At 38.9% G+C, this 21,374-nt stretch overlaps 1 long non-coding RNA gene across 2 annotated transcripts in view; it reads left to right on the top strand.

Annotated features, from left to right (window-relative positions):
• Positions 1-21,374, top strand: part of LOC118579424 — a 53,743-nt gene that overhangs the window by 8,057 nt on the left and 24,312 nt on the right. The window contains exons 2-4 of one of the 2 annotated variants that reach the window (XR_004944471.1): positions 2,306-2,364; positions 7,120-7,248; positions 8,393-8,503. This is a non-coding gene — a long non-coding RNA (uncharacterized LOC118579424). Of the gene's footprint in view, positions 1-2,305; positions 2,365-7,119; positions 7,249-8,392; positions 8,504-21,374 lie in introns of those variants that run through there. The other variant, XR_004944470.1, reaches the window with a different exon arrangement.

The following is a 21,374-nucleotide window of genomic DNA, read 5'->3' as shown; positions in this document are numbered from 1 at the left end:
CTTCCCTTCTTCCTGTTTTTTTTCCCCCAGCTATTGGGACTACCCACCAGTTAGTCTACAATGTCCATTTTTTCTTTTTTTAAATTTATTTTTATTATTATTATTATTATTATTATTATATTTGTGTTTTAACTTTACACATCAGCCATGGGTTCCTCTGTCCTCCCCTCTCCCGCCCCTACCCCCACCTTTCCCATCCTCTCCCCTCCATTCCCATCTCCTCCAGGGACAAGACTCCCCTGGGGATTCATTTAAACCTGGTGGATTCAGTCCAGGCAGGTCCAGTCCCCTCCTTCCAGACTGAGCAAAGTGTCCCTGTGTAAGCCTAAGGTTCCAAACAGCCAGCTCATGCACGAAGGACAGGACTGTGTCCCACTGCCTGGATGCCTCCCAAACAGTTCAAGCTATTCAATTGTCTCACTTGTCCAGAGGGCCTGATCTAGCTGGGGGCTCCACAGCCTTTGGTTTATAGTTCATGTGCCTCCATTCGTTTGGCTATTTGACCCTGTGCTTTTTCCAATCTTGGGCTCATTTTAGATCCCCCCACAGGCTCACATGTTTGAATGCTTGGTCTCCAGCGGATAGCCTTGTTTGCAAAAGTTGTAAGAACCTTTAGGAGATATACCCTTGATGGAGGGAGTTGGCAAGTGCCTAGAAGCTTTGCGTCCTGGTCCCATTTGCTCTCTGCTTTCTGAATATAAATGTTACGTGACCAGACAATTCCTGTCTCTGCCACTATGTGTTTCCATGGTGGGCTCTATCCATCAGTAACTGTCAGCCAGAATAAGCCCTTTCCCCTATGAGTTGCCTTATTTTGTTTGGTTTGGGTTTGGTTTTGGACAGGTTCTCACTATATAGCCTCAAACTCACTATGTAGACTAGGCTGGCCCTGAACTCCTAGAGATCCACCAGCCTTGGCCTCTCTGTCTCGCAAGTTCTGGGATAAAGGCATGTGCCACCACACCTGGCTCCTTAAGTTGCTTTTTTCAGGGTGTTTTATCACAGCCATAGGAAAAGAAGCAAAGACAGTAAATTCTCTATTATATACTGTGTTATACCAAAGAGCATTGGACGAGGAAATTATAATGTATAGAAATCAAGTAAAAACAAAGCTAGGCTATGTGAGCTGATGGTGCTGATTAGATGCTCATGTGTCAACACATTTAGCGGGAAAAGAAGAAAAGTGTATACTATCCTGAGCCCTTTACACACTGTTGTATTTAATACAAAATAGTAATAGATGGATTTTTTTGTTAAAGACACCTAACTTTAGAAAAACTGGGTGATTAAAATAATGTCACATCTCTGTCTAGCAAGGCTGAAGAACTATGACTCAGATTCATTTCTGATTCCTCCAGCCCAGGTGCTAAGCAACCAAATTCTAGGCAAACAACATTAGTAAGAAACAATAAGCTTAAACTCATAATTATAACACCATAGGTCTATTCATAAAAGTGAAAGAAGCCAGAGATGAGAGAAGAATATGACATGTAAGACATACAGCCATTCAAAGATAGCACTATTTTAATAACGCTAAGTAAACTCCCCAGTAACCACATTGAAGGGAAAGAGTATTCTCTTAAAATCTAGAACAAAATGAGATTAAAACACACACACACACACACACACACACACACACACACACACACACACACAAGCAAGCAAAAGTGAAATAAAACAAATGAAAACGGTAATAACAAAGAAATCTACTACTGCTTAGGAAACAATAAAACATTTGAGTACTAGGAGCTGAAGAAATGGCTCAGCAGTTAAGAGCACTGGCTGCTCTTGCAGAGGACCCAGGTTTGGTTCCCAGCACCCATGTTGGTGGTTCACAACCATCCATAACTCTAATTTCAGGGAATACAACTTCCTCTTCTAGCCCCCTCAGGTACCAGGCATGCACATAATACACATACATATAAGCAGGCAAAATACTCAAACACCTAAAATAATGTTTTAAAAATTAAACAAACTGTCAGTAATAAAATAGTATTAGTGAGGCCAAATTACTTGTTATAAAAAATAATGATAGTCTACTATTCAGATCTGAATACATAAGACAACATTTTAGTAATTGTAAGGAGAAGAAGATGGAGGCAGGATCGTTCTGAGGCCTGATGAAAAGGTAACCTTCATGTAGGAATCTCATTTTTCAACTCCAGCAGCCTATCCCTGCAATTACTTTATCAAGCAGAACTGACTGCACACTGCTTATCATCTCTGTCTTGTAGGCAGAAGATAAAGAAAGAATGAGGTCATTTCCTTTGTTCTTCAACTCCTGATTTCTGTATTGTCTTTCTAGGACACAGATAATTCTGGAATCACAATGGCTGCCCATCCTTTACTCTAAGTAAAGTATAGGTAAGGCAGAGACTGGGGCGGGGGTGTCTCTCTTTTCATTACAAGGAGGTGAACATGATTTATAAGCACATAAGGATTGTAACAATTATTACTTGGATGAACTAAAAACAATCACATGGTATTTTTCTTTGTGAAAACCTCAGATCCAGGTCTGGTGTTGTGACTCAGAAGGCAAAATGCTGTGTACCCACAACCCATACAAGTACCAAGTGAACAAAGTGGATCCCTGTAATTCCAGAACTCAGAAGGTGGAGAAGGTGAATCCCCAGAACAACCTAGCTGACCACACTACATTTTTAAAAGAGCCTCCCTCAGTGTATAAGGTGGAAAGTAATCAAGGAATATACCCAATGTTTGTCTCAAGTCTTCATATGCACATGTGCCCATGTGCACAAGCACCTGCACAAATAACTCCACACATGTGAACATGTAAAAACATGAATACCATTCGCAGACACATGCAAAAGAAGTGTTAGGGTTTCTTTAAAAAAAAATCCCTCAGATTTCCAGTTGATCTGAAATCAGATCCCTCCTAGTCCCACTAAGATTAAATAAATAACTCACTCACTAATTGATTTGTGCTTGAAATGACTGCTACATCCCTTTCTTTCAATGAATTTCTGCATCTGGTTGCTCCTGTCTATTAATTCTGCTTCCTGGCTATGTTTCCGATCATTCATTGTTTCCTTCTTCCTTCAAACACCATCACCCAAGGTACATCTTTATCCAGCCCTTAATAGTACCCTCCTACTAAGTCAGTCCACTTACCTGAGAGTGTACATCTTCCATCCACATCTTCTGCATTTTGGATGTAACTGGAATGTGTCCAATATCTATGATGATCATGTTACTCTTGCTAGTTTGAAAATATTCAAAGACTTCCCACTAAGTTTTAAGTAATGTCCAAATTTCATGACTGTGATTGACAAGGATCTGCTTGAGCTGGACCCTCTATACTGCAACACTTCCCTGTTATAAACACGTTGTGATGGTTAATTGTGGGGTGTTTACCCACCAACCCCACAGCTCCCCAGAGTTTTCCTGAGTGTGAGCAGCAGGAAATATTAGAAGGATTTATAGTGTGGAGATAAACAGATAGAAAATAAAGGATAACCTCGAGAGGGCCTGGAACCTTTTCCAAAGGGCCCTGACTGTCTCTGCCCCAGGGTATTTATAGAGATGCCAGGGGGGTGGAGCAAAAGACCTCCTCCCCCAGCACAGCCAAGTGCAGACCATTTCAGACACCTGCACTCAGGCCCATGTCCCTAATCATCCTCTATGTGGACCTGCTGGGTAAAGCCACAAGGAACCCGAAAACGGGCTCCCACAATTAATGCTGTCAACTTGACAGCATCTGGAATCACCAAGGAGACATGTATTTCAGAGCACCTTGGGGGAATTACCTTAGGTTCACTGAGGTAGGAAACCCACTCTACCCATGGGCAGCACAGGTGTGTACTGGGGTCCTGGCCTTTATAAAAATGAGAAAGCAAGCTGAGTACCATCATTCAATGTCTTCTACTTCCTATAGATGCACTGTGACTAGCTGTCTCTAGCTCTTGCTGCTATGATGGGCTGTCCCCTTGAACTGTGAGCCAAAACAAGCTATTCTTTAAGATGCTTTTTATCAGTTGCTTTGTACCAGCAAGAAGAAATGTCTGCTCTTATTCCTGCTGACGACTTTCCTTAGGAACTTGAATGAGACAGAGAAACCATTCTTCAGACACCTTCAGACACTGCTCAGACAAGATCAGGTGATTATTGCATCACGTGTTCCTGCAATCTTTGGGGTGTCACCTCTACATCCTTAACTACCAGTTTGAAAAACTACTTCTGAATTTATTTGTTTAATACCTGCTTTATCTCCTTGCTGAAAGGAACAGAACAAGCATTTGTGTGCTGCTGCCTCCTCAGAATCTAATATACTGCCTGGGATGTAGTAAACACTGAGGTGTTTGAATGAATAAATGAATAATAATGAATGAAGGACCAAATACTAGTTCGCCATCTAGAATGCATGAACAATAAACTATTTTTAATAGGATTATATTGATTTTGTCATTCTTTCCTCTCACCTGTGTTAGACTCTTTGGTGAGCAATGTATTCATTTATAAAGTGGTGACACAATCAGGGTGAGTGCTTTGCCCTTTGTGACTCCTCTCCTTTGATACTAAGTAAAGTAAATTTACCCATACATTGTTTAGACCCGTGGAGGTTTGAGTGAAAATGGTCTCTATAGGCTCATATATTTGAATATTTGGTCTTCCATAGGTGGAATTGTTTGGTAAGGATTAAGAGGTGTGGCCTTATTGGAGGAACTGTGTCACTGGGGGCAGGCTTTGAGGTTTCAAAAGACTCTTGCCATTCTCTTGCTCTCTCTGTGTCTCTGTCTCTCTGTGTGTTTCTGTTTCTCTGTCTCTCTGTCTCTCTCTCTCTCTCTCTCTCTCTCTCTCTCTCTCTCTCTCTCTCTCTCCCCACCCCGCCTCCTACATGTGGATTCAAAGGTGAGTTCTCAACTGTTCCAGCAGCCATACCTTTGTTCTGCCATTATAGACTCCAATCCTCTGAAGCTGTAAGCCCAATTAAACACTTTCTTTTATAAGTTGCCTTGGACATGGGTTTTGACACAGCAGCAGAAAAGTAACTGATACAAATCCCAACATCTAAATTTAAGTTATTTTTGCTGGAAGAAAATTGTTCTCAATTTGAAGCCTTCGATCTCAGCATTTGATATCCAAATATGGTCTAATGCCACATTACACAGAAACCCCAAAGAATGGAAAAATCTACATATAAAGCAAAAATTACTTTGAAAATATTAAAAGAAATTAAACCTAGAAGAAATTCCCAAAGCTTCCTAGTCTAGTGTCTCTCTCCTGGCAGAGATAAGAAAATATAAGAAAAAGAAAAGGCCCACTCAAGGTAACACAGGGTACATCTGGTACAACATGAGTGGTATAAGAACAGAGGTTTCCTGGGCTGAGGAAATGGCTCAGACAGTATAGTGTTTGTTGTGTGTCTTAGGAATTCTATTACTGTGAAGAGACACCATGATTCTCAAAAGGAAAACTTTTAATTGGGGTGGCTTGCTTACTGTTTCAGAGGTCTAGTCCATTATCATCATGGCAGGGAGCATGGTGGCACACAGGAGGAAGTGGTGCTGGTTACATCTTGATGAGAAGGCGACAAGAACTGCTCTATATGTTACACTGAGCAAAGTGTAAGCAAGAGACACTGCAAAGCCTTTCCCTCACAGTGACACACTTTGTCCAAAATGCCACACCTACTCCAACAAAGCCACACCTCCTAACAGAGCCACTCTCTTTGGGGACCCATTTTCTTTCAAACCACCACACTTCAGAACCATGGTTACCCGGGTTTGACCCCTCAGAGTCTACATGAGCTAGAAATGGGGGCATGCACTTGCACTCTCTTCTCAGTACTACAGGGGTGACACTAGAGAGATCCTGGGCCAACCAACCTAGCCTACTTGGTAAGTCCCATGCAAATGAGAGACCTTGTTGATAGAGAGAGGGAGAAAGAGAGGAGGGGGGTGGATAGCACTTCAGAAATGACATCTGAGGTTCTTCTGTGGCAAACACACACACACACACACACACACACACACACACACACACACACACACACACACACACACACACCAGATTTCCCCTTCTAACATGCCTTCTGCTCTTCTTTTTTTCCCACACTCCCTTTCTCTCATCCTCTCTCCCTTCTCCACTGTTCCTGACAGGCAGGTATCCACACACCACTGTACAGGAAAAATCTCCTGCAATACTGGAAATGCTTCCCACTGGCTAAGATGGCAGGTAACCCACAATCCCACTAGTGGTTAAGCATTTGAAGTATGGCTAATACAGCTATGGAAATCAATTTTAAAACTTCTACTTAATTTTCATTTTATTTCAATTTAGATAGCTATATTAAGCTGGGGGGGGGCTACTGTATTAGAAAGCATAGCTCTGGAATTCACTATCAAGGTCAAAGAAAACAAAACCCATGCCACTGGATAACTGGCAGAAAGTTATGAAAAGAATAGTAACTGCTATGGCTTAAATATCCTCACCAAAGCTCACATTGAAATAAAGTGCCCCTGCTGGGCTGTGGTGGCACACACCTTTAATCCTAGCCCTCAGGAGGCAGAATCAGGTGGATCTCTATGAGTTCGAGGCCAACCTGATCTACAGAGCAAGATCCAGGATAGGCACCAAAGCTACACAGAGAAACCCTGTCTCAAAAAACCAAACCAAACAAACAAAAAAAGGCCCCATTTGGATGTATTGAGAGGTGGAGTCAATACCTCTGGCAGGTCAGAATTTTGCTGATTCCACCCCCCACTTCCCCAGCAAGAAGACCTTCAGACCTTCACCAGATACAATACCTTGATCATGGACCAAGCAGCCTCCAGAACCACATGCTGATTATAACTTTATTCTTTATAAATTACCCAGTCTACTGCATTCAGTTATAGGAGCAGCAAGCAGACAAAGACATCAATCTTCCAAGATGCTAATGACACGGAAGAAGGATGTAGGTTGTAAATGATGGTTGCTATTTACAGAAGAAAAAAAACCACTAAAACCATTTCAAACATGAAAATAATAAAGATGTATGGTTTCTTAGTGTTTGGCAGGCCACAAGTGAGCTCAATTCCAAGTTAGTTTCCTTTTGCAATTCCATTGTGCCACCAAAGACCTGGCTGTCTCTTTTCTAATTATCTCTTTGCCTTTCAGGATATTGGTTCCAAGGATATGGTCTCCTCATCACAGATGCATCAGGACTGCTAACAGGTGTCTGAGCTCTGTGCTTCCTCATCCGTAACATGAGGCTTTAGCAAGACTAACCATGGCAGTTACTCTCAGGTAATTCAAGATCTTCTAGTTCGTTGCCAGTTATCGATGGCACAGGTTGTGCTCTCCTTGACCTTGCTGGTGTATAGAAGAGCTGTGCTTTTCAATACATCAGCCATTAGTTAGCCATGGTCCTTAAATCTATACAGGCAATGGCAAGAAAAGGGGTTATTTTGAGCTAAGCCACATAAACAAGGGTTTCTACATTTTAGCTTCTATAGAAAATCATTTCATGTCTCAAGAGGTTAGTTTGAGTCAGTATGCCTCCTTGGGCTGCTGTCAAGACCAGGAGGAAAGATCACAGTGCTGGGCTTAGAGCTGAGTAATGCCCCATCCCTCACCCATAAGCTAAGAGAGATATACAGAAGAAAGGGAGGTGGCACGCAAGGAAACATTAGAATACTAATAAGGCAAGAGGAACAAATATTGAAGAGATAATCCTTTATGATCAAAGCTATAACATTTTCTATAGTCTCATATATTTATAATTTTCCTACTTATAAAAATGAATACTCAAGTTTTTCTTTCTTTAGTATCTCTTTAGTTAGAATTAACACTTTCATACATATATATGATGAATCTTCCCCATACAGCCTTTCCCCCACTTGCTTGTGCTGTTCCTACCCCTAAATAGCCTCTTTCTGTGTTCATGTCACACATACTCATCATTTTAGAAAGGTAGGAAATTCAGGATCTAATTAGAGGATTTGAAATCATCTCTGATGCACCACAGCAAGGCTGGCAGCACTCGAGTAGAGATGTGCATACACCGAACACTTTTCTAAGCATATCTCTTGGATTTCTTACTTTTCTAAATACTGAACTTTTAACGTTAACTATACTGAGTCAGGTATACTGACACATTCCTATAATACCAGCACTTGCTAAGGCAGGAAGATACTATCAATCCTGGAGTCAACCTAGACTGTGGAGTGAGTACCACGTATGCTGGGGTACACACTGAAACCCTTTCTTGACAAGAGTAAAACCATTTCAAATAAGTTCAGTAAGTTTTTTCTCGGGATATTGCGTTTTCCAAATTAGTAATTCTTCCTTCAATTGTGTCTTAACCAATAGAATTTTTTTTTTCTTTTTCTAAACAGTCCTTATCTATTGGCTATTTCTAACATGGTTGCTTTTACTTTTGATAACTCAGATCCAAGAAGGAGAAAGATTCTCTGTGGGAGCCTACGTGATCCTAGTTGTTAACTCCAGCAAAAGCCCCCCATCTCCTTCCCCTTCTAGGGAAGAAACCCTATTAACTTTTCCTTGACTGTGTTCCTCTCAAATTTATTTAAAAATAAATTTTTCTTCTGAGTTTCCTTTCTATATTATCTATTCTCTTTTGTCTGGTTTCAATTTTAATTCTGGGAACTATGCAACTTCCAGTAATAAGACAATTTTTTAAATGTATATTTTAACCAAGATCTTATACCCACTGGACAAACAGTCCTCTGCTGAACCTCATACCACCCCCTTCCTTGTGTCTTCTTCCTTCTCTTAACCCTTGCAAATTCAACTGTATTTGAAGCATCTATTCAACACACCCTCTTCTATTTTCAACCAATGTCCCCCTTATTCTTTACTTCTCCTAACTAAAACTCTTTAGACTTGGTACTTGTAAGTCATTTTTCCATTGAGTTTCACTTGGCCCCCAAAGTCTGCACTAGGCACTGTTCCTAATATCCCTGAGAGTCAGTGCCTCCTCCATTTGCATTAGTTTCTACTGCTCTGTGTCCTGAGCCTGCTGCCCAAAACTATACCATCTATACAATACCTTTCAGCCTCTCAAATGTATCACATTCTTCTTGATACAAAGTATTTACACATGTTATTACTTTTCTAGCATCCTGTTCTTTACTCAAGTTGACTTTTAGCACCTCAGGTATAGACTTTCTCTAAGCCCATCATTCCTTGATTGTAAATATGCATTACCTTCCCAATATGCACAGCATATAATGACATCCGAGGTAGGATTTCTTTTTGTTTTGAGACAATTATCATACTGTGTAGCACTGACTGGTCTGATTTTCCCTGTCCCTGCTTTTGTGTGCTGGGACTGTAGGATGTGCCACCAAGCCCAGGTCTACTTGATCAATTTATAACCACAGATCACAAGACATGAAACAACATTCTTCCATAGTTTTAATCTAATATCATTTTACTCTACCCTACCCACCTGCCTACTCATCACTCTCCATTTACCTCTGTCTTCTCTCATTAATGTATTCAACTACCCATTCATTCAGCAATGTGCAGAGATTTGAACTCAAGAACTCATGAAAAGATGGTAGATCATCATGTCCAGGTTCATTACCCCAAATGCTTTCAAATTCATGCATGGTTTTGGTAAAATCTGAAAGCTCCTGTTCCAATCATGGCTGTTTGTTTGCTACCTGCCAACGTGCCTGTTCCATAGTGGGTACTCAATCAATAGTTATAGAAAATATGAATAAATCAATGTGTGAATGAATGAACAAACTCAGTCACTTCTCATTTATTCATGTTTGAGATGCTTTATAAATTCTCAGGAAGATGCTAAGTGAGTGGTTGGCAGTGGGGTGAGCGGGAGGAGGCTGGCAACAGTTTCAGATGATGTGTCTGTGTGAGCATGGGTGTTTGTGTGGGATGCTAAGACTCAGAGTGCCTAAAAGTGCCTCTCCAACCACATCCCAGCACCAGAAGGAAGTGCTCATTGCCTCCTCTCTCACTTTCTCTTTCCTTTCCTTTCATCCCTTTCTTCTCACATGCCATATTGATAGTGGGCCTTCCCCACTCTCGGTTTCCACCCTCACAGTCAGCATTTTTCATACTGTAATGGACAGTGTGTGGTATTTCTGACAGTGCCAGCTCAGACAGGAGAATCTAGCCGTTACTAGTTTAGAACAGAGGGAAAGAGTGCTGTAAAAGAAAGTCAAGGAAATCTTGGGCACTGCTCAAGAGGAAGAAATGGCCATTCTCATATTCTCTAAGCTAGAGGGCCTCAGGCCTGGCAGTGAATTTCAGTAAGGGATGGAGTACCTACCTCCATATCCCAAGACCCCATCCTGAGATCTATTGAATTATCATCTCTGGATGGGAGACTCTGGCAATAGTATTTTTCACAGCTCCCTAGTTAGTTCCAATATGTAGCCAAGTTTGAAAACCACTGTGCTAAAACAAAAACTTATTTTGGTAGATTTTGTGTCACTATGGAAACACCAGAAATACCTGCAATTTCTTTTTAATTGGTTGCCAACTAAAAAACACATTTGCAATGTTTAACAGATATAATGCTAGCCCAATGTAGGCATATTTATTGAATGCTTACTATGTGCTTTGTATGGTAATAGCTATTATATAAAACCTCTACTTTGTAATCATATTTTTTCCTGGATCTTATTTAAGTACATTTAGAGTAGGTGAAGAATATGTGTTCCAAGGAATGTCTATCCAATTTTAAGGTTGCTTCCTTTAAATATACCTCGTCTTGATTTTTCACTCATGTTAATACAATTCCCCTACTGAGTTAACTGTGATTTTAGTAGTCTCTCCTATAACACATGGAAGACCCAGTCCCTGTTCATGATTAGAAATGGGAACTAAAGTCAATTTGGACCTGCCAAGGATATACAAACACAGGATTGCAAATATCTCTTGGAAAGATGTCTTCCTTTCATTTAAGACAACTTCAAGAAGTAATTTTCTCTTTGTAGCTAGCGCTGGGATGATAGGCATGTCACTAACTATGAAACTCCCAGTCATTTGGAAGGAGTGCTAGCTTAGGATAAAACCAATACTAGAAAATCACAATGAACACAAGTCCTTTGTTTAGGAAAACCAGCTCCAATGTCCCCTCAACACCAGAGTGTTTCTACTAGAGAGAGGATAAGGCACTTAGATTTGGGGTACCAGTCCTCACCTTCTCTTGTTGTTTCATTCTGAACTACCTATTCTGGCTAGACCGTGAGCTTCCAGTGATACTCCAGTCTCTGCCTCCCATCCCTCTGTAGGAGTGCTAAAATTACAGAGTCATGCTGCCACGTCTGGCTTTGTGTGGATTCTGAAAATCTAAACTCAGGTACTTACATTGGTGCCACAACATCTTTACCCACTGAGCCATCTCCTCAGCCTGCAAATTCTCATTTTTTAAATATAAATAAATTAGGATCCAAAGATCTGAAGTGGTTTATGTAAGGTGATGCAGTCTTCCCATCCTGAGTTATGTAAAGCTGGTGTTGCTCTCAAGAGTCTTCACATTGCTCGTTCCACTCAAGCTCCAGAATCATCTTCATTGAGAATATTTGTCTAAATTTTCCGATGTGCTAAGTTAGTTGTGATGACCATAGTCTTTGAAATGCCTTTAGATTTCCTTGGAAGAAACTCTCTCTAGAAATAGATATTCTCAATTCTTTCTCAAAAGACATACTCCCAAACCTATGGAGGCAATTTGGTTTTCAGATGTAGACACCATGAAATAATATGTAAAGCTGTTGAAAATATAGATCACACAGCTCACCCCCAATCAAGAAAAACATTAAAAATTCTACCCAGCTCAGCTGCTTCAGTACACTTTTACACTACACATGATGTTGCTGAATATATAAAATACTTGGATCTAAATTTAAAAATGCTCCCCCTCCCCTTGATTAACCAGATTGTCCCCTCCCCTATATATAGGAACGCTATGTGCCTGAGCCCACTTGCCATCTGTCATCATATTTTCCAAACTTCTCTTCCACCCCCTCCTCTTACACAATTTTATCACATAAAAATATTAGATTTCAGGGATTTGTATAATTTCATGAAATTTTCTGAGCCAAGTGAAAATAGAAGAAGGACTGGTATATGAAATTGCCTCAGCTTTTCAGTGCCCAACACATATCCACAGATACCTTTTAACACAACTTGCATGGCCAAGAATAGCAAGTCAGTTTTCCTCTATTGTAACATTTCACATTAGGAATTTGCAAGTGTTTCGAACATTACAAAGTAGAATTCAAATAATTGCCAGAAGTTTCTGACTCACAGAGCATTGTAATGCTTTGTTTATTACATGTGGTGATATTTAGTAACTTTCCCCACATCACTGGGAGACGTTCACAAGTCCACTAGAGATTGTCCATTGTGTGTGCCCGCTAATGGTTGGGAGATGAGTTTTACCCACCTAAGTACATGATACCTCTAAGTCCAAGGGCTTCAACTAGAGGCCTAAGAGCCTACCTTGGAAGTTTTGTTTTTACTTCTCACATGCAACCACAAGAAGTCTCAGCCAATATTCTTGTTTCTGAGCCACAGGAATGAGGAATGTCCATGGAGGTTGACTCTGAAGTATAAAGTTCACGGTGAAGGGGCTGGTTCTCTCACTCTGTTCTCACCTGTCTTTCTATAAGTTTTTTTTTTTCTTTTAAAAAGAGATTAGTAATGAATATCCTGAAATGATTACTAAGTATCCTAATCTCTCCCCTATGCTCCCTGAGTTAGTTCTAAGGCCTCATGAATCTCAGTCATATGACTTAAGCTTATTCAATTAGAAATTCCTGTGCTCTATCAACAGATAATGGTCCAAATGTGGGCACATGACCAAAGAAGATCCTTATACAGAAAGCAATTGACTTTCTGGGCTACTAGAATCTTTTTAAAATTTTATTTGTCTTTCTTTTAAATCTATGTAAATGTCCATCCATGATTATGGAGAATACAAGCAGACTGACAGGTAAAGGAGAAAAACTAGATACAGGCAGCATAATTATTATTAACAGCCTGCTGCCCCTTGCAGTGTTCTCAGTAAACCTGTTTTCTTACAGATACATCACACACACACACACACACACACACACACACACACACACACACGTGAGGGGAGGATGGGTAGGTAGATAGACAAACAGAAAGACAGACAGAAGCTAAAAGGTAGAAATGGAGGAGATAAGGGGATCTTTATAAAAGATTTATTTTATGTGTATATATGTGCCTATGCATGTGCACCATATGTGTGCAGTACCCACAGAGGCCAGAAGAAACCATCGGATCCCTAGGAATAAGAATTAAGAGTGGGTGTGAACTGCCTGGTACAGGTGCTGGGAACCAAAGCTGAGTTCCCTGAACATCAGCAAGTGTTCTTAACTACTAAGCCATCTCTCCATCCCCAAGATTAGAGTTAAAGAAAGTTTGCAAACTATGATCTGCCTTCCATTCCATAAACTTTAACAAATCATACAACCCATCTAAACAAAGGGCTAATGGGATATGCTTAGAAGAGGAAGAGTTGAAAATATTTAGAAAATGCCCTGAATACTCACCCAAAGGATTATTATTAGCCTCACATTTCCCATGAAGGAGTACAGTGTGAAAAGATAGGAGACTTCCTGAAGGCTTGACACTAAGAAGTATAAATAAAATCAAAGTGAATATGACTCTAAACACCAAACTCCTTTATGTTCCCTCATGTCAATGTCCTTACTAATCAGCTTTGCATTGTGTGGTTGAATGGGATTCTAGGTTTATATGACAGAGGACCAAGTAATGGATTTACAATGTTTAGGTTTGATGAGCTGATAAATGGGAATCCCTTTTGCCTTTTTAATAAAACACATTTACATAATAACACAATACTTAAGAGTAGTGTGAGTCTTTAGCTAGATTTGGATCCAGGGTACAGTATAGAATCTCCAGTAAGATAATATAAGGAGAATAAAAGGTAGGTAGGGATGAAGGAAAGGTAGGAAGAATGAAATAAGATGGAAAGAGACAGAGAAAAGAATAGGTGGAGGGCAGGGTTTAGACAGAGACCTTCCCTATTCTTGAGTACCTTAAGTGTAATTCTTTCCTAAAAGGTTCAGGTTCAAATATTTATGAGACAGAGTTACTATTCTTTTTAGAGGCTTTGTCAAGTGTAAAAGAGGAGGACAAATCTGTTTGTGAAGGAAGTTTACAGTACCCTTAAAAGTTTATTTTAAAAATAAATAGGATTTGATAGGTAGGGCAATAAACAGTAGACCCTGTCTGCAACCTGCCTACAGCAGTGACAGGGAGCTTCTGCAGGCTGCCAGAGCCAGAAATAAGAATGAACACTTCTTCCTGTCACAAAGTTCCAGGAATATCCACAAACAAAGAGGGTATTTGGGATATGGCATCTGTAAGGCAAGTGGCTCTGTCATATCACAGTTTGTGTGGAACACACCCACACAGGTAGTCACATCTGAGTCAGATGTTTTTGGATCCCTTTGCAGTGAGGCCCCATTTTTGTTTTAGGGAGAAATAATTATACCATTTGCAAGCCAGGGAGGGATTTTTTAGAAAAATTGAGAGCTAGAGGAAGATTAAATTTTGTAACACCTCAGTAATCATGTGGTCAAAACAAGTCCTTTTGTGGCCCCCACCTCAACACTAATCATAATATTTTCATTTATTGAACACACAGAGGTATGACTAGTTATTGACATGTGCCTACTGTATACTGGACAGGATTGTAGGAAGAGGGAGGCAAGCATGAGAAAGAAAAGCAATTTCTGCCTTCATGAAACTTCAAATTTTATTGAGGAAAAGGTGTAGAAACAGATACACAAAGTGATTACACACAGGAGTAATACACAACAATCAAAATCATGATGGAATTGACCACTTGGGCAAAGACTGGGAAGTTCTGAAGGGAATGACCCACATCTCTTTGGGGTGATGACCTTTGTGCCAGAGCCTGAGCCATAGGACTGTTCATGAAATGGAAAAGTACAATAGATATGCAGTCCTATTTCAATTAGTAAAGACAATGTCTAGAGATAAAAATATCATGCTGCAGGGTTATAAAGCTCCTTGGCTTGGGAATCTTCTGGTCTGAGTCCATTTTGTCACTACATGCCTTTCAACTAGCCATGTACACTTTATAATCTGTATCTTTTTATCTATGAGAAGTATGGTGAGGGCTGGGGAGCACTACTCTGAAAAATTATAGTGTTTGCTTTCCTATTCCCATGGTGTGGACACACATTCTCCTTTTTCCCTTTCTATGGAGTGCACACATGCATACATAGTGACATACACATAGACCGTATGTGTTATGTCCTCTACTTTCCAACTACTATCAGAAATATACATTGGGCAAATTAAATGTCCATTCAATAAAATTCGAATATAAGTGAAATATAACATGTTTATATTTAGCCCTTTCTAAAAAGTCATCTTTTCTGAAATACCTCATTAGCAATCTGGAATGATCGCTGGGTACATGCCTGTGATTATATTGTCTTATGAGATATCCCACATCTTCTCAAATTCCTGTGGTGATATTTTATTTGTGCTGAGATGTGGTGATATATTCTTTGTGCTTTAATAAAGCTTGGCAGCACACACCCTTAATGCTATCACTTATAAGGCAGGGGCTCTGTTCAAGGCCATACTAGGGAACGCAGCCAAGCATGGTGATACACTCCTTTAATCCCAGTATTAACCATAGAGACCTGGAGGTCTGTACAGACAGACAGTGTCAAGGAAGTGAGGCAGCTGGGCTAACACAGGCAATGAGAGGGCAAAATAACAAGGCAATAAAGGCCTGGGTAGACAAGGAAGTAGCTTGTATTTGGAAGCTGTAGAGTTGGTGAGATAAGGTTGGCTGGTGGCTTTCCCTATTTCCCTTCCTACCACCACACTAGGTAGCTGCTTTGAAATTCCCTTGGACTTCTACTGTTCTGTGCAATTGACAGATTTGGTAAGTCAATTAAGATATCTTAAAGGGTGAAATTAGTTAGATTATTTTCCCACATTAAAAAATGGGAAACATTTTTATAAGGAATGAATTTGGTTTCTGTTTGATAACACATTAGGCAGTCTGACAATGGAACAATTAAATGAGAGGATAATTAATGTTGATGGGATGTATGTAACATCAATTATGAATATTATTTGTTTAATCACTTTTATTTTAGTATTAAAAAGGTTGGTCAATTTAAATGCCAAGATAAAAGCTTTAGAAAAACCTGTTAAAATGAATTATGGAGAAATTCAGATCTAGACAGAAGAATTTAAAGGTGAAATTATTTCAGGATTGAATTATATGGTTACAGAGAGACAGTCTGTTTTCAAACAACCAAACTTAATCTATCCAGTAACCTTATAGGAACTACCTGCTCAAGAGCATGTACAAGCTAACTGGACTCCAGTGGAAATGTTAGATTTAAGGAGATTTAAAGAAGCTATACTCACAAATGGTGTGCTGCTGTGGGATAATGCTTTGGTACACTGGTTTAATAAAATGCTGATTCTCCATTTGTACAGTAGATGGTAAACTCATGGTCAACTTGCAATGGAATTGTCCCTCAGGACTGGAATGAATTAGTTAACAGTTGTCCTAGAGGCCAGGGCACAACTACAGTGGAGAACCTGTTTCAAAAAGGAGACTAAAACAATTGAGCAACAATGTGGGACTAGAAGTGTGGAAATTTCCCAGGATCAGCTTCTTGGAGAAGGCAAATATACTGATATATAAAGGCAATGCTTATATGATAACCAAACCTTAATTATATGGCACATGGCAGTCATGAATGCATGGGATAGAATTGAGGAAGCAGAAATGAAAATTGAATCGTTTACAAAAGTTATACAGGGCCCCAGAGAATCCTTCACAGATTTCTTACAAATTTTCCTCAGCAGTAAAAAAAAAAATGATACCAAATTCAGAAGCTAGACAGATAATAATTGAATCTTTGGCTTTTGAGAATACAAATGCAGCATTCAAAAGAATAATCAAGCTGTTAAAGGCAAGACCATCACCCTTGGATGATTGGATTAGGGACACAATTAATATTGAGTTTCAAGACCATGGTGAGATGTTGATAGGAGAGGTGATTTCAAAAGCTTTGAGGAAAAATAATGTCAGAATGTTTTGATTGTGGTAAACAAAGTCACTTGAAAAGGGAGTATAAATAGAGTGTTCCTAGAAAGAATGTTTACTCAAGAAAAAAGAGCAACAGAATGCACCTCCCTTCTGGAGTATGCAGAAGGTGTGGTAAGGGTAAACATGAAACAACAAATGGAGATTAACAAGGGACAGACAAGGTAATCCTTTGTCTGTACCTTCAGGAAACTCCCAGAGGGGCCTCATGAAGGCCCCCGTAGCAAATTTATTTCAGAACTTTCCTGCCATCATAGAAGAAACCCCTTCTCAGAGCAATTAAATAACCAAATGCCTATTGAAATAAACCAGGCTGCTTGGAGTAATAGAACAGCTGTAACAGAGAGAATAGAAAATTCAGGAGAAACAATAAAGTGAATTTTTTGGCAAAATTCTATAAATGAGCAAAGATCAAAACTAAAAATACAAATAAATGATGTTTTCTTGGATGGTTTAGTAGACACAGGTGCAGATGTTACAATAATTGCACCAGAATTTTGGCATCCAAACTGGCCTCTTCAGGAGTTAAATGTTCAGCTAGTATTGATTAAAACATTATCTCAAGTGAAACAGAGCACAAGATGGCTTGAATCTATAGTACCAGAAGGACAGTGAGGAAAATTAAAGCAATATGTATCTAATATAACCATGAATTTATGGGGCCACAATCAATTACAAGAATGTAATACTCATATTAACATTCCTCCAACCTCAGAGACAAATCATAAACTAACACATATTTCTGAGAGAAATATTAGGAGGTATTATTATTATGATAAAGAGCAGTCACCAACCATCTAGATTGTACAAGAACAGTGTACAACAACTGCTGATTGTTCAAAAACACCAACAGCTCTACCTTTAAAATGATTAACAGACAAGCCTATATGGGTTCAGCAATGGCCTTTAACAACAGAGAAACTGCAGGTTTTAGAAAAGCTGGTACAAGAGCAGTTAAATGCTCAGCATATTGAAGACTCAACCAGCCCTTGGAATTCTCTTGTATTTGTTATTAAAAAGAAATCTTGTAAATGGAGAATGGTAACAGACCTAAGAACAATTAACAAAGTAATTCAGCCAATAGGCTCTCCACAACCTGGAATTCCTTTGTCTACTCTGTTACCTAAAGGATGGTCTCTTATTGACTTAAAAGACTGTTTCTTTTCAATACCCTTACAAGAAAGGGACAGAGAAAGATTTGCCTTCACAGTGTGTATTTATAATAATTCTCATCCAGTTAAGATATCAATGGAGGGTTCTCCCACAGGAAATGTTAAATAGCCCCACCCTGTGCCAATATTTTGTACAACATTCATTGGAAGTAATACATAAACAATTTCCTAAATCTATAATTTATCATTACATAAACGATATTTTACTAGCTGATTCAAGTGCAGATACTGTTCAAAGAATGTTTAAAGAAGTAAAAAAAAAATTCCCTGTTGGGGATTACAAATTACTCCTTAAATGATACAATGAGGAGATTCTATTAATTATTTAGGATATAAAATAGCTCTACAGAAACTTAGACCCCAAAAGGGGCAAATAAGGAGAGATTGATTACCGATTCTTAATGACTTTCCAAGATTATTCAGAGACATTTCCCATCTACAAAGTGTTGCTGGGGTAAAAAATGATGAACTGAGTAATTTGTTCAAAACCCTAGAAGGTAACAAGGACTTAAATAGTCCAAGAGAATTATCAGCTGAAGCTGAGAGATGATTGGCCTTGGTGGAAAAGAAAGTACAGGAAGGACATATGGATCGTGTAGATCCAAAGCTTGACCACATTTTGGTTATTTTACCCACTAAGCATTCTCCTACAGTAATTTTAATGCAGAAGGAAGATGTTGTATTGGAATGGATATTTCTACCAAATAAACAGAGTAAAAAATTAAAAACTTATGTGGAAAAGATCTCTGACTTGATTTTAAAAGGAAGATTGTAACTTTGTCAATTAGCAGGAATAGACCCAGCAGAAATTGTCATATGTTTCACTAAGGATGAAATTGAAAAATTATGGGAAGAAAGTGAACCTTGACAAAGAGCTTGCAGGAATTTTTGGGGGAGATTAACAGCAAATATCCCAAAAGTGATAGAATTCAACTTATAAAGAAAGCTGATCGGATTCTGCCTCAAATTGTTCAGGAAACACCAATATCTGAAGCCTATACATTTTATACAGATGCAAACAAACAAGGAAAGGCAGGTTACAAATCAGAAAATTTCAGTAAAGTGGTTCAAAGTCCTTATCATTTGGTTCAAAAATCAGAATTGTATGCTATTCTATTGGTATTAATGGATTTTTCTGAAACTCTCAACATAGTTACTGACTCTCAGTATGATGAAAGAGTGGTATTACACATTGAGACTGCAGAATTTATCCCTGATGAGTCAGAATTAACTTTGTTATTTATGCAGTTACAAGATATGATAAAGAATGGGCAGCATCATTTATATATAACTCACATCTGATACCACACGGGTCTGCCAGGCCCTCTAGAACAAGGTAATGATGAGATTGATAAATTATTGATAGGAAATGTGCTGGAGGCCTCAGAATTTCATAAGAAACATCATGTCAATAGTAAAAGCTTAAAAAAGGATTTTTCCATAACCTGGCAACAAGCCAAGGAAATTGTAAGGAAATGTCCTACTTGTTCCTTTTACAATCAGATGCCATTACCAGCAGTATGTAACCCAAAGGGTACTCAGAGGAATGAAATCTTGCAGATGGATGTGTTTCACTTTGCAGAATTTGGAAAATTGAAGTATGTACACCATACCATTGATACTTATTCAGGATTTTAATGGGCAACTGCTTTGTGTTCTGATAAAGCTGATTATGTAATCATTCATTTGCTAGAAGTTATGACCATCATGGGTATACCTGCACAAATTAAAACTGGCAATGCTTCAACATATGTCTCTGTTAAAATGAAACAGTTGTTTGCTTATTACAATACAAAGCATATTACAGGTATACCACATAATCCTACAGGCCAAGTAGTCATAGAAAAATAAAATCAAACTCTAAAGGATATGCTAAATAAACAGAAAGGGGTAACAAAAAAAAACACTAGAAATAGATTACATAATGCTCTATTAACTTTGAATTTCTCAGTGCTAATGAAAAAGGAACAGCTGTGGAGATGTAGCAGGAATCTTAACAGATCTTATTAATAAAATCAAACCCAGAGCCAGGTATTGGGGTGAATGCTGGAAGATCAGAGAAGCAGAACAAGCCACAGCTACCTCACCTCACCAGTTCCTCAGCTGATCCTGTTTCCTCAGACTGGAAGCCTCTGTGTCCTTATCCGAACAAATCTCAGATGAACTGCTTCTTAATGCTTAACCAGCCAAAAAGCTTCTAGTTTCTGGTCTTCACGCCTTATATATCTTTCTGTTTTTGCCATCACTCCCTAAGATTAAAGGCTCACTTCTTGGGATTAAAGGTATGTGTCACCAGGCCTGGTTGTTTCCAATGTGGCCTTGAAATCACCTCTGGAATGCTAGGATTAAAGGTGTGAGTGCCACCATTTTCTAGCCTCTGTATCTGGTGGCTGTTCTGTGTCCTGACCCCAGATAATATTTTGGGGAACATAATAAATACCACATTGGATAATAGAAAAAACTACAGAATTAAATCAGCCTACATATTTTAAAGATGTGCTGACCTCAGAATGGAAACCAGGATATGTGTTACATTGGGGATGAGATTTTGCTTTTGTTTCTACAGGAGAAGATAAGCTGTGGATACTATCAAAATTGATAAAGGTTCAATTTGAACAAGAGAGACCTCTTAATTAGAAGTGGTGATAATTTATCAACAAGCATGACCATCCATTCTAAACTAGTTTATACCTCTAACAAATGCTTTTCATTTAATCAGATATAACTTACCAGAAGGGAACCTCCCCAAAGTTAGGCTTGGGGAAGGGTTTTTGTTTTTATCTTTCAGGAGAATGAAGGCTAAGGAATCTGAAGAACACTGGACAAATGAGAAATCTGAATAAAAAGGACAAATAATCAAGAAAAAATATCCCAAGAGAAAGAGTAAATTGGCCTATTGGCATATCACCTATAGAATTTCATAAGTCTCCCTAAATGTTTGTTTCTGTTGTTCTCTACAGACAGTTAATATAAATGGTCTTTATGTAGTCCCAGTTAAATTAAAAATTAAATCTGGCTTTGGAGTTGAAGAATGGCTCTCTCTCTCTTTTTTAGATCAAAGTATGTTGTTAAAAGAAAAATTCTCAATCATGACAGGACAC

The sequence above is a fragment of the Onychomys torridus genome, chromosome 3 (genome assembly GCF_903995425.1).
Source record: "Onychomys torridus chromosome 3, mOncTor1.1, whole genome shotgun sequence".
NCBI lineage: Eukaryota > Metazoa > Chordata > Mammalia > Rodentia > Cricetidae > Onychomys > Onychomys torridus.
This window is presented reverse-complemented; position numbering and strand designations above follow the sequence as displayed.